Here is a 12,019-nt window from a genome sequence, read left to right on the forward strand (position 1 = left end):
ATGTATTTCTGTCCCCCTGTAGTCTTTCTGAAGCCAGAATGAGAGAAAGAAGGATTAGACTGAGATGTCCTAAACGAGACCTGGAAGTATCGGAGCCAACTGTTGCCATTGTTTCAGTCAGCTCCATCCATTGGGAGTTCAATTTGGCTTCCAATGCCAATATACTTCCTGGATAATCTTCAGATTGATGACATCACTGTCTAAACCTTCTTCATCTCAATCTAGTTCTGTAACCAGAAAGTTTAAGGACAACCCAAAGGCAAAAAGACAATCTGTTTTTCATTTGAATCATTCATTAATTGATATATTATGTAACTTATTCAGGCAAAAATGTTATTGATCAATGTTCAAATTGTATTGTAAAAAAACCATTAAGAAATGAAGTCTTAATAGATTTTCCATCCACTATGTCATTGTCTTGTGTCTGATCAGGGTCTTCCAGTAAATGTCCTTAATGGAGGTGATTTTGACAGCAAATTAAAATCATTGATTAGGAAACGGCATCATCATAAATTACAACCATTGCTCAGGAGAAGGGAACATTAATAATTTGCTCGTTCTCTATTTGTCGCAATGTGACTGATAATACAAAAAGTTAACCTGTCTAGGATGAGGGTGCCGCTAGCGGCACTCCCCCCCCACCCCCACTGAAAAGGCAGAGCCGCGAAATTCAAAAAAAATATTTTTTTTAAAATATTTAACTTTCACACATTAAAGTCCAATACAGCTAATGAAAGACACAGATCTTGTGAATCCAGCCAACATGTCCGATTTTTAAAATGTTTTACAGGGAAGACACAATATGTAAAGATGTAAATCTATTACCTAAAAAACATTAGCATAATCCACCATCTTTTATTTGTCCACCAACACCAGTAGCTATCACCAATTCGGCTAAACTAAGATATTTATAGCCCCTAACCAAGAAAAAAACTCATCAGATGGCAGTCTGATAACATATTTATGGTATGGGATAGGTTTTGTTAGAAAAATGTGCATATTTCAGGTAGATGGCATAGGTTACAATTGAACCCACCGTCACAAATGGACTAGAATAACTACATAGAGCAACGTGTTTACCTACTTACTAATCATCAAACATTTCGTAAAAATACACAGCATACACTAATCGAAAGACACAGATCCTGTGAATACAGACAATATTTCAGATTTTCTAAGTGTCTTACAGCGAAAACACAATAAATCGTTATATTAGCATAGCACATAGCACATAGCAGCCCAGCATTGATTCTAGCCAAAGTGAGCAATAACGTCAACATCGCCAAAATATATTATTTTTTTCACTAACCTTCTCAGAATTCTTCAGATGACACCCCTGTAACATCACATTACAACATACATATACAGTTTGTTCGAAAATGTGCATATTTAGCCACCAAAATCATGGTTAGACAATGTGAAATGTAGCCCAGCTGGTGAGAAAATGTCCGTGCGCCATATTAGACAGTGATCTACTCTTATACATAAATACTCATAAACGTGACTAAAAAATATAGGGTGGACAGGGATTGATAGACAATTTAATTCTTAATACAATCGCGGAATTACATTTTTTAAATTATCCTTACTTTTCAATACAGTTTGCGCCAAGCGAAGCCACGTCAAAAAACATGGCGTCCTAAGCCACTAACATTTTTCGACAGAAACACGATTTATCATAATAAAAATGTCCTACTTTGAGCTGTTCTTCCATCAGTATCTTGGGCAAAGGATCCTTTCTTGGGTCTAATCGTCTTTTGGTGGAAAGCTGTCCTCTTGCCATGTGGAAATGCCAACTGCGTTCGGGATGAACTGGAAGCGTGCCCAGCCATTCACAGCGTTTCAGAAATAAATGTCCCAAAATCGCACTAAACGGATATAAATTGCTATAAAACGCTTTAAATTAACTACCTTATGATGTTTTTAACTCCTATAACGAGTAGAAACATGACCAGAGTAATATTACTCCCTCCACTAATGCTTGGAACAGGTGCGGGTCGGTGTCCTCCAGGCGCATGACGCAGCTCCAAAAGAGTGACTAGCCTCAGGGTTTTTTAATTTGTAGTGCCTGTGAACGCGCAATCGACCCCATTCAAATCGTCATCACGTAAAGGCATCCAGGGGAAGACGTAAGCAGTGTCCGTATACTCATAGCAATAACTGTGGCCTTTTAACTGACTCCAGATCAGGGGCCAACATTTCTGAAATCTGACTCCATGTCAGGGAAATTGCTGTAGAATGGGTTCTGTTCCACTTAGAGACAAAATTTCAACTCCTATAGAAACTATAGACTGTTTTCTATCCAATAATAATAATAATATGCATATTGTACGATCAAGAATTTTGTGGGAAGCCGTTTCAAAAATTACACGATTAGCATAAATAGTGACAACAGCGCCCCCAGCCTCAACAGGTTAATAACATTTCTGGACATTTCAATGTAGCTTCCACACAAACATACATTACTCCGACTAAAACTCACCCAGGTAAGTAGATCATGAGGTTGAAGCCATACAGAGGATTTATTTTTGGTGAATTCAAGAGTAGGACTATTTACTAAGTCACAAAATCTGACCCCAAATTCAATTTACCGCATCGTTAACTATTTATAGTAATGGATTAATCAAATATCCATTGATACTAATAAATGCTGTTTAAATAACCATGAAACATTTTAGGACTTCCACATGTCTTGATTGAGAGTTTCCAGAATATTATCAGTCATCATGTACTCATATAAACGTATGTATAAGGTAATGAACTCAACAAGGTGGCTCGTAGCATACTGTATATATTGCTAAAATGGGATTGACTGATTGTAGCCTACATCATCTAATGCAGGGGTTTTCAAACCTTTCTTACCCAGGTACCCCCACCCAGGAAAACCGGATCCCCATCATATATTACCCCCAAAAAAGTAATGTATTGTCTTATCATCAGGTGAATGACAATGGCAAGTAGAAGTAATCAACATTTAAATTTGATTAGCTAGCAAGTTAAAGGTACAGTATCTTAGCAGCGGAGAGAAAATGTTGCTGTTTTGAAGCACATTTTCTGCAATTCTACACAGTTTGGCATGGAGCTGAGAGACAATTTTTCAATTTTAAAGCTAATTTCCTACAATTTTATGCATTTTGCCATGGTTAATGTGGTGTTCCTCTGCTCAAATATCAAAGGGCATGTTCCCTGAAACCTGCAGTGTGTACTGTAGTGTTAACCTCTGCCTGTAGAAATGCATGACTGTAGCGTTAACCTCTTTTTTTCTCCCCGACTGTGTAGCTTTTATAGGATTGTTGGTTCTCAAAGAAGATATTATTCAAAATATATAGGTGTTCAATATTTTTTCTGCATGCTTTCTATCTGCTTTTGGTCATTTAAGTTGGCACTGAAACAGTTTTTTCATCCCGAAAATTACCACTTACATGACCCGCCTAAGAATTTTACAGAAATAAATAAAATAAACAGAAACCCCTGTAAATTAGCTGGTACATTTTTCCATATTAAAAGGACAGTTTGAGATTTTGTGACAAATTAGGGAAATATTACCATACCAATAAAGTGTGATTGATTGATTGATTAGGGGCCCAGTGACGTAGGCATGGCATGTACACTTCGTCGTCGGCCAAATTTGGGGCAGCCAGCTCATGCCCGGGAGGCGGCCCGTTTCCTAAACAAATGCAATCAACGCTTACCCGGTTCACCTGGGTCATTGATAGAATCCCCTCGAGCAAAAAATCGGCAAACGGGGCTGAATGTAATTTCGGACCCGTGCTATAGGATGCGCATTTATACAAGAGCACGCTCCTTTTAGAGAAACACGCCAGCTCAAGGTGATATGATCAAACAATACAAACAACTTGAAATAATCAAAGTTTAAATCTGTAATAGGTCCAGTAAAGAAACAACAAAGGACATAGTCAATAGTGTAAATTATGTTGAAATCTATTATAATAGGAGATTGTAGTATTGAAATACCAAGGGAATGCGGTCTTGCGATTCACTCACATATGGCGTAGTCATGTATGAGGGAAGACAGGTGCATGAAAACTTTTTAAATTCCGTCCTTAATTTGTAAATTGGGATTTGCCAGAACAAAAAGTGAGCGTGAGAGGCGGGTGACCTGGGGAGGTACCGGAACGCACGGGGAGAAAAAAAACAGCTTTATAATTTAGGCATTGCATGCATGTCATCGCATTTGCGTGGAGTATAGGCGCTTACAGAAGTTGCACACATGGGGAATTTATTTTTTGTCGCCTGGAGTCTAGGAAAATGTTGGCCTTTTATAAATTTCCGTCATGCGATTCTGCATTATTTTACATGACTGGAGACTTTGGCAAAACCTTCAATACAGCATAAATGAGCGAAGTGACAGGATATTTTGACAGACCAACTGAATCGGAGATCAATATAACTGTCTTGTCTTGAATCCATCAATGGCAGACCTGGATGTGTGGAGACACGCACACATTGGTCCTAAAAATGCTTTCGTTTCACTGGCTCACCCATTAACGGGCAGTTCACTGTCGACGTGTTCGTGTCTAAAGCCTATCGCTCTTGTTCGGCCCACGGCTGAATGTTATTGGGAATCCATATTTGGAAATTGTTCAAATATTGTTGTGGCATGCAACAGACAGTAGTGTTGCCTTTTCAGCAAGAGGCATTGGCTTCAACTTGTCTTTTCCCGCGATTGTATTTGAAATATTGGGAAATTCCTGATGTCTGTATACTGTTAACTGACATTTGCAGCGCGTTCCCGAATTTAGGCTATGCCTTGTTATTGGGCGACACACAATCCACAGCTAGGATATATATAATATGCTATTAATCCTCTGGCTAAATTCTAGGCCTCATGGTGTAGTAGGCTATTCTGAATTTTTCTATGTTTTTCTGAATTTTTCTCAAATGATTGCCTTGCCTGGTTCACCAACTACTTCTCTGATAGAGTTAAGTGTGTCAAATCGGAGGGCCTGTTGTCCGGACCTCTTGCAGTCTCTATGGGGGTGCCACACTGTTCAATTCTCGGGCCGACTCTCTTCTCTGTATACATCAATGATGTCGCTCTCGCTGCTGGTGATTCTCTGATCCACCTCTACGCAGACGACACCATTCTGTATACTTCTGGCCCTTCTTTGGACACTTTGTTAACTAACCTCCAGACGTGCTTCAATTCCATACAACTCTCCTTCTGTGGCCTCCAACTGCTCTTAAATGCAAGTAAAACTAAGTGCATGCTCTTCAACCGATCGCTACCCACCCGTCCAGGATCACTACTCTGGACGGTTCTGACTTAGAATATGTGGACAGCTACAAATACCTAGGTGTCTGGCTAGACTGTAAACTCTCCTTCCAGACTCACATTAAGCATCTCCAATCCAAAATGAAATCTAGAATCGGCTTCCTATTTCGCAACAAAGCATCCTTCACTCATGCTGCCAAACATACCCTCGTAAAACTGACCATCCTACCGATCCTCGACTTCGGCGATGTCATCTATAAAATAGCCTCCAACACTCTACTCAACAAATTGGATACAGTTTATCACAGTGCAATCCGTTTTGTCACCAAAGCCCCATATATTACCCACCACTGCGACCTGTACGCTCTCGTCGGTTGGTCATCGCTTCATACTCGTCACCAATCCCACTGGCTCCAGGTCATCTACAAGTCTCTGCTAGGTAAAGCACCGCCTTATCTCAGCTCACTGGTTACCATAGCAGCACCCACCCGTAGCACGCGCTCCAGCAGGTATAGCTCACTGGTCACCCCCAAAGCCAATTCCTCATTTGGCCGCCATTCCTTCCAGTTCTCTGCTGCCAATGACTGGAACGAACTGCAAAAATCAATGAAGCTGGAGTGTTATATTTCTCTCACTAGCTTTAAGCACCAGCTGTCAGAGCAGCTCACAGATCACTGCACCTGTACATAGCCCACCTGTACATAGCCCATCCAACTACCTCATACTGTATTTATTTATTTATCTTGCTCCTTTGCACCCCAGTATCTTTACTTGCACATTAATATTCTGTACATCTACCATTCCAGTGTCTAATTGCTATACTGTAATTACTTTGCCACCATGGCCTATTTAATGGCTTACCTCTATCTTACCTCATTTGCACACACTGTATATAGAGTTTTCTTTTTTCTACTGTATTATTGACTGTATGTTTGTTTATTCCATGTGTAACTCTGTGTTGTTGTATGTGTCGAACTGCTGTGATTTATCTTGGCCAGGTCGCAGTTGTAAATGAGAACTTGTCCTCAACTAGCCTACCTGGTTAAATAAAGGTGAAATAAAAAAATAGACAGCTGCAGCTCCTCCAGAACCCGTGCGGCTAGGATTCTATGAGGAAATAAATTAAGTGCAACGCCAGAGATGAGTTGCAGTGTCACGTTCGTCATACGAAGGTCTTCAAAGTACATAGGGCATACTTTTGACTGCTAAATAGCAACTATCAATCACTTAGATCAGGGGTGTCAAACTCATTCCACGGAGGGCCTAGTGTCTGCAGGTTTTTGGTTTTTCTTTCAATAAAGCCCTAGACAACCAGGTGTGGGGAGTTCCTAACTAATTAGTGATGTTAATTCATCAATCAAGTACAAGGGAGGAGCGAAAACCCGCTGACACTCGGCCCTCCGTGGAATGAGTTGGACACCTGTGACTTAGATCATGTATTTTTCATTTTTTAGATGCATAGCTATTGTGGAGGATGAATCAGAATTAGTTGGTGAACATAGATAAATAAGATGTTTTATTTACATAATATGCTTATGTGAGATACTTGTCATTAGAATGTATCCCTTTGGACTATACTGTTGGCAGCTGCACTTTTCCCTTCTCAGCTAGGGCTCAGTCACTTGGGGCCCAGAGAGGGGAGAGGTCAGAATGGAACATTGTCTTCATATGTGAATGTATCTGTTAAACCATGTGAAGGGATGGCGTGATTAAGGGGGAACCAATTATCTCTTGGCTCCACAATGTCTGTGCGCAAGTCACTCCCCTCAGTGAGCTTGTCCAGGAGTGGGGAGAAGAGGGGGTTTACTTGAGATGGGAGTACATAGAGTTAACAATTGAGTCATGCCTTGGATGAGGTAATGTTTTGGTACTATGAAGCACCAGGAACGAGTGACTTCGTCACTTCCTCTTGAACTTGCAGACGTGTTGCTGTGCGTTTTGTTGCCAACCTTACTTTGCTACCTGACAACTTTACGGTTTTTACTTTTTAATTACTGTTTATATTTTTAGTTTTTCCCTCAATTTTTTTTTTCTTTCAACTTTTTAACTCCGGACGTTTTATCTGGACATTGTTCGTCAGCACCTTCAACAGCCGAAGCTAAGTAGTAACATTATTAACATGATGCCTTCTAATTGCAGTCGCTGTACTCATAATATACAGGAGAACGATCGTCTTACGGCGAGGATAGATGTGCTGCAAGCCCAGCTTCAGACGCAATCGTTAGGCAAGGGTAATTTCAGTGTAGGAAAGGATGAAACAGCGTCTGTGCCACCAGTAAGTACAGATAGTAGTATAAATCCCCTCGCACAGTCCCCGCAGCCGGACAACTTTCTCATTGTTTCTGGAGGGAAATGCTGTAGGAATGCTCAACCGGTGTCGCTCATTCAGCCGACAGAAACTTTCAACCGGTTTTCCCCATTAAGCAGCGAGTCGGAGTCTGAAGCCGAGTCTTCTCTTGTCTCTACTCCTCCCGTTACGGGGTCTGAGATGCCGAAGCTTCCCACCATTAGCTCTGACAAATTGAAAACCCTAGTCATTGGCGACTCCATTACCCGCAGTATTAGACTTAAAACGAATCACCCAGCGATCATACACTGTTTACCAGGGGGCAGGGCTACCGACGTTAAGGCTAATCTGAAGATGGTGCTGGCTAAAGCTAAAACTGGCGAGTATAGAGATATTGTTATCCACGTCGGCACCAACGATGTTAGGATGAAACAGTCAGAGGTCACCAAGTGCAACATAGCTTCAGCGTGTAAATCAGCTAGAAAGATATGTCGGCATCGAGTAATTGTCTCTGGCCCCCTCCCATTTAGGGGGAGTGATGAGCTCTACAGCAGAGTCTCACAACTCAATCGCTGGTTGAAAACTGTTTTCTGCCCCTCCCAAAAGATAGAATTTGTAGATAATTGGCCCTCTTTCTGGGACTCACCCACAAACAGGACCAAGCCTGGCCTGCTGAGGAGTGACGGACTCCATCCTAGCTGGAGGGGTGCTCTCATCTTATCTACCAACATAGACAGGGCTTTAACTCCTCTAGCTCCACAATGAGATGGGGTTCAGGCCAGGCAGCAGGCTGTTAGCCAGCCTGCCAGCTTAGTGGAGTCTGCCACTAGCATAGTCAGTGTAGTCAGTTCAGCTATCCCCATTGAGACTGTCTGTGCCTCGACCTAGGTTGGGCAAAACTAAACATGGCGGTGTTCGCCTTAGCAATCTCACTAGGATAAAGACCTCCTCCATTCCTGCCATTATTGAAAGAGATCGTGATGCCTCACATCTCAAAATAGGGCTACTTAATGTTAGATCCCTCACTTCAAAGGCAGTTATAGTCAATGAACTAATCACTGATCATAATCTTGATGTGATTGGCCTGACTGAAACCTGGCTTAAGCCTGATGAATTTACTGTGTTAAATGAGGCCTCACCTCCTGGTTACACTAGTGACCATATCCCCCGTGCATCCCGCAAAGGCGGAGGTGTTGCTAACATTTACGATAGCAAATTTCAATTTACAAAAAAAAATGTTTTCGTCTTTTTTTTTTTTTTTTTTTATTTTTATCCCATTTTCTCCCCAATTTTTCGTGTTATCCAATCGCCAGTAATTACTACCTTGTCTCATCCCTACAACTCCCGTACGGGCTCGGGAGAGACGAAGGTCGAAAGCCATGCGTCCTCCGAAGCACAACCCAACCAGCCGTACTGCTTCTTAACACAGCGCGCCTCCAACCCGGAAGCCAGCCGCACCAATGTGTCGGAGGAAACACCGTGTACCTGGCCCCCTTGGTTGGCGCGCACTGCGCCCGGCCCGCCACAGGAGTCGCTGGAGCGCGATGAGACAAGGATATCCCTACCGGCCAAACCCTCCCTACCCCGGACGACGCTATGCCAATTGTGCGTCGCCCCACGGACCTCCCGGTCGCGGCCGGCTGCGACAGAGCCTGGGCGCGAACCCAGAGACTCTGGTGGCGCAGTTAGCACTGTGATGCAGTGCCCTAGACCACTGCGCCACCCGGGAGGCCCATGTTTTCGTCTTTTGAGCTTCTAGTCATGAAATCTATGCAGCCTACTCAATCACTTTTTATAGCTACTGTTTACAGGCCTCCTGGGCCATATACAGCGTTCCTCACTGAGTTCCCTGAATTCTTATCGGACCTTGTAGTCATAGCAGATATTATTCTAATTTTTGGTGATTTTAATATTCACATGGAAAAGTCCACAGACCCACTCCAAAAGGCTTTTGGATCCATCATCGACTCAGTGGGTTTTGTTCAACATGTCTCTGGACCTACACACTGCCACAGTCATACTCTGGACCTAGTTTTGTCCCATGGAATAAATGTTGTAGATCTTAATGTTTTTCCTCATAATCCTGGACTATCGGACCACCATTTTATTACGTTTGCAATCGCAACAAATAATCTGCTCAGACCCCAACCAAGGAGCATCAAAAGTTGTGCTATAAATTCTCAGACAACACAAAGATTCCTTGATGTCCTTCCAGACTCCTTCTGCCTACCCAAGGACGTCAGAGAACAAGCATCTCAGTTAATCAGTTAACCACCTAACTGAGGAACTCAATTTAACCTTGCGCAATACCCTATATGCAGTCGCACCCATAAAATCTAAAAATATTTGTCATAAGAAACTAGCTCCCTGGTAAACAGAATATACAAGCAAGCTTCCACAAAATTGGAACGGAAATATGTGCCACACCAAACTGGAAGTCTTCCGACTAGCTTGGAAAGACAGTACCGTGCAGTATCGAAGAGCCCTCACTGCTGCTCGATCATCCTATTTTTCCAACTTAATTGAGGAAAATAAGAACAATCCTAAATTTATTTTTGATACTGTCGCAAAGCTAACTAAAAAGCAGCATTCCCCAAGTGAGGATGGCTTACACTTCAGCAGTAATAAATTCATGAACTTCTTTGAGGAAAAGATCATGATCATTAGAAAGAAAATTACGGACTCCTCTTTAAATCTGCGTATTCCTCCAAAGCTCAGCTGTCCTGAGTCTGCACAACTCTGCCAGGACCTAGGATCAAGAGACACTTAAGTGTTTTAGTACAATATCTCTTGACACAATGATGAAAATAATCATGGCCTCTAAACCTTCAAGCTGCATACTGGACCCTATTCCAACTAAACTACTGAAAGAGCTGCTTCCTGTGCTCGGCCCTCCTATGTTGAACATAATAAACGGCTCTCTATCCACCGGATGTGTACCAAACTCACTAAAAAAGTGGCAGTAATAAAGCCTCTCTTGAAAAAGCCAAACCTTGACCCAGAAAATATAAAAAATGATCGGCCTATATAGAATCTTCCATTCCTCTCAATTTTTTTTGAAAAAGCTGTTGCGCAGCAACTCACTGCCTTCCTGAAGACAAACAATGTATACGAAATGCTTCAGTCTGGTTTTAGACCCTATCATAGCACTGAGACTGCACTTGTGAAGGTGGTAAATTACCTTTTAATGGCGTCAGACCGAGGCTCTGCATCTGTCCTCGTGCTACTAGACCTTAGTGCTGCCTTTGATACCATCGATCGCCACATTCTTTTGGAGAGATTGGAAACCGAAATGGGTCTACACGGACAAGTTCTGGCCTGGTTTAGATCTTATCTGTTGGAAAGATATCAGTTTGTCTCTGTGAATGGTTTGTCCTCTGACAAATCAACTGTACATTTCGGTGTTCCTCAAGGTTCCGTTTTAGGACCACTGTTGTTTTCACTATATATTTTACCTCTTGGGGATGTCATTCGAAAACATAATGTTAACTTTCACTGCTATGCGGATGACACACAGCTGTACATTTCAATGAAACATGGTGAAGCCCCAAAATTGCCCTTGCTAGAAGCCTGTGTTTCAGACATAAGGAAGTGGATGGCTGAAAACGTTCTACTTTTAAACTCGGACAAAACAGAGATGCTTGTTCTAGGTCCAAAGAAACAAAGAGATCTTCTGTTGAATCTGACAATTAATCTTGATGGTTGTAAAGTAGTCTCAAATAAATCTGTGAAGGACCTCGGCGTTACTCTGGACCCTGATCTCTCTTTTGACGAACATATCAAGACTGTTTCAAGGACAGCTTTTTTCCATCTACGTAACATTGCAAAAATTCGAATTTTCTGTCCAAAAATGATGCAGAAAAATTAATCCACACTTTTGTTACTTCTAGGTTAGACTACTGCAATGCTCTACTTTCCGGCTACCCGGATAAAGCACTAAATAAACTTCAGTTAGTGCTAAATACGGCTGCTAGAATCCTGACTAGAACCAAAAAATTGGATCATATTACTCCAGTGCTTGCTTCCCTACACTAGCTTCCTGTTAAGGCAAGGGCTGATTTCAAGGTTTTACTGTTAACCTACAAAGCGTTACATGGGCTTGCTCCTACCTATCTTTCCGAGTTGGTCCTGCCGTACATACCTACACGTACGCTACGGTCATAAGACGCAGGCCTCCTAATTGTCCCTAGAATTTCTAAGCAAACAGCGGGAGGCAGGGCTTTCTCCTATAGATCTCCATTTTTATGGAATGGTCTGCCTACCCATGTGAGAGACGCAGACTCGGTCTCAACCTTTAAGTCTTTACTGAAGACTTATCTCTTCAGTAGGTCATATGATTGAGTGTAGTCTGGCCCAGGAGTGTGAAGATGAACGGAACGGCTCTGGAGCAACAAACCGCCCTTGCTGTCTCTGCCTGACCGGTTCCCCTCTCTCCACTGGGATTCTCTGCCTCTAACCCTATTACAGTGGCTGAGTCACTGGCTTACTGGTGCTCT

Source organism: Salvelinus fontinalis, unplaced genomic scaffold, assembly GCF_029448725.1.
Source record: "Salvelinus fontinalis isolate EN_2023a unplaced genomic scaffold, ASM2944872v1 scaffold_0002, whole genome shotgun sequence".
Taxonomy (NCBI): Eukaryota; Metazoa; Chordata; class Actinopteri; order Salmoniformes; family Salmonidae; genus Salvelinus; species Salvelinus fontinalis.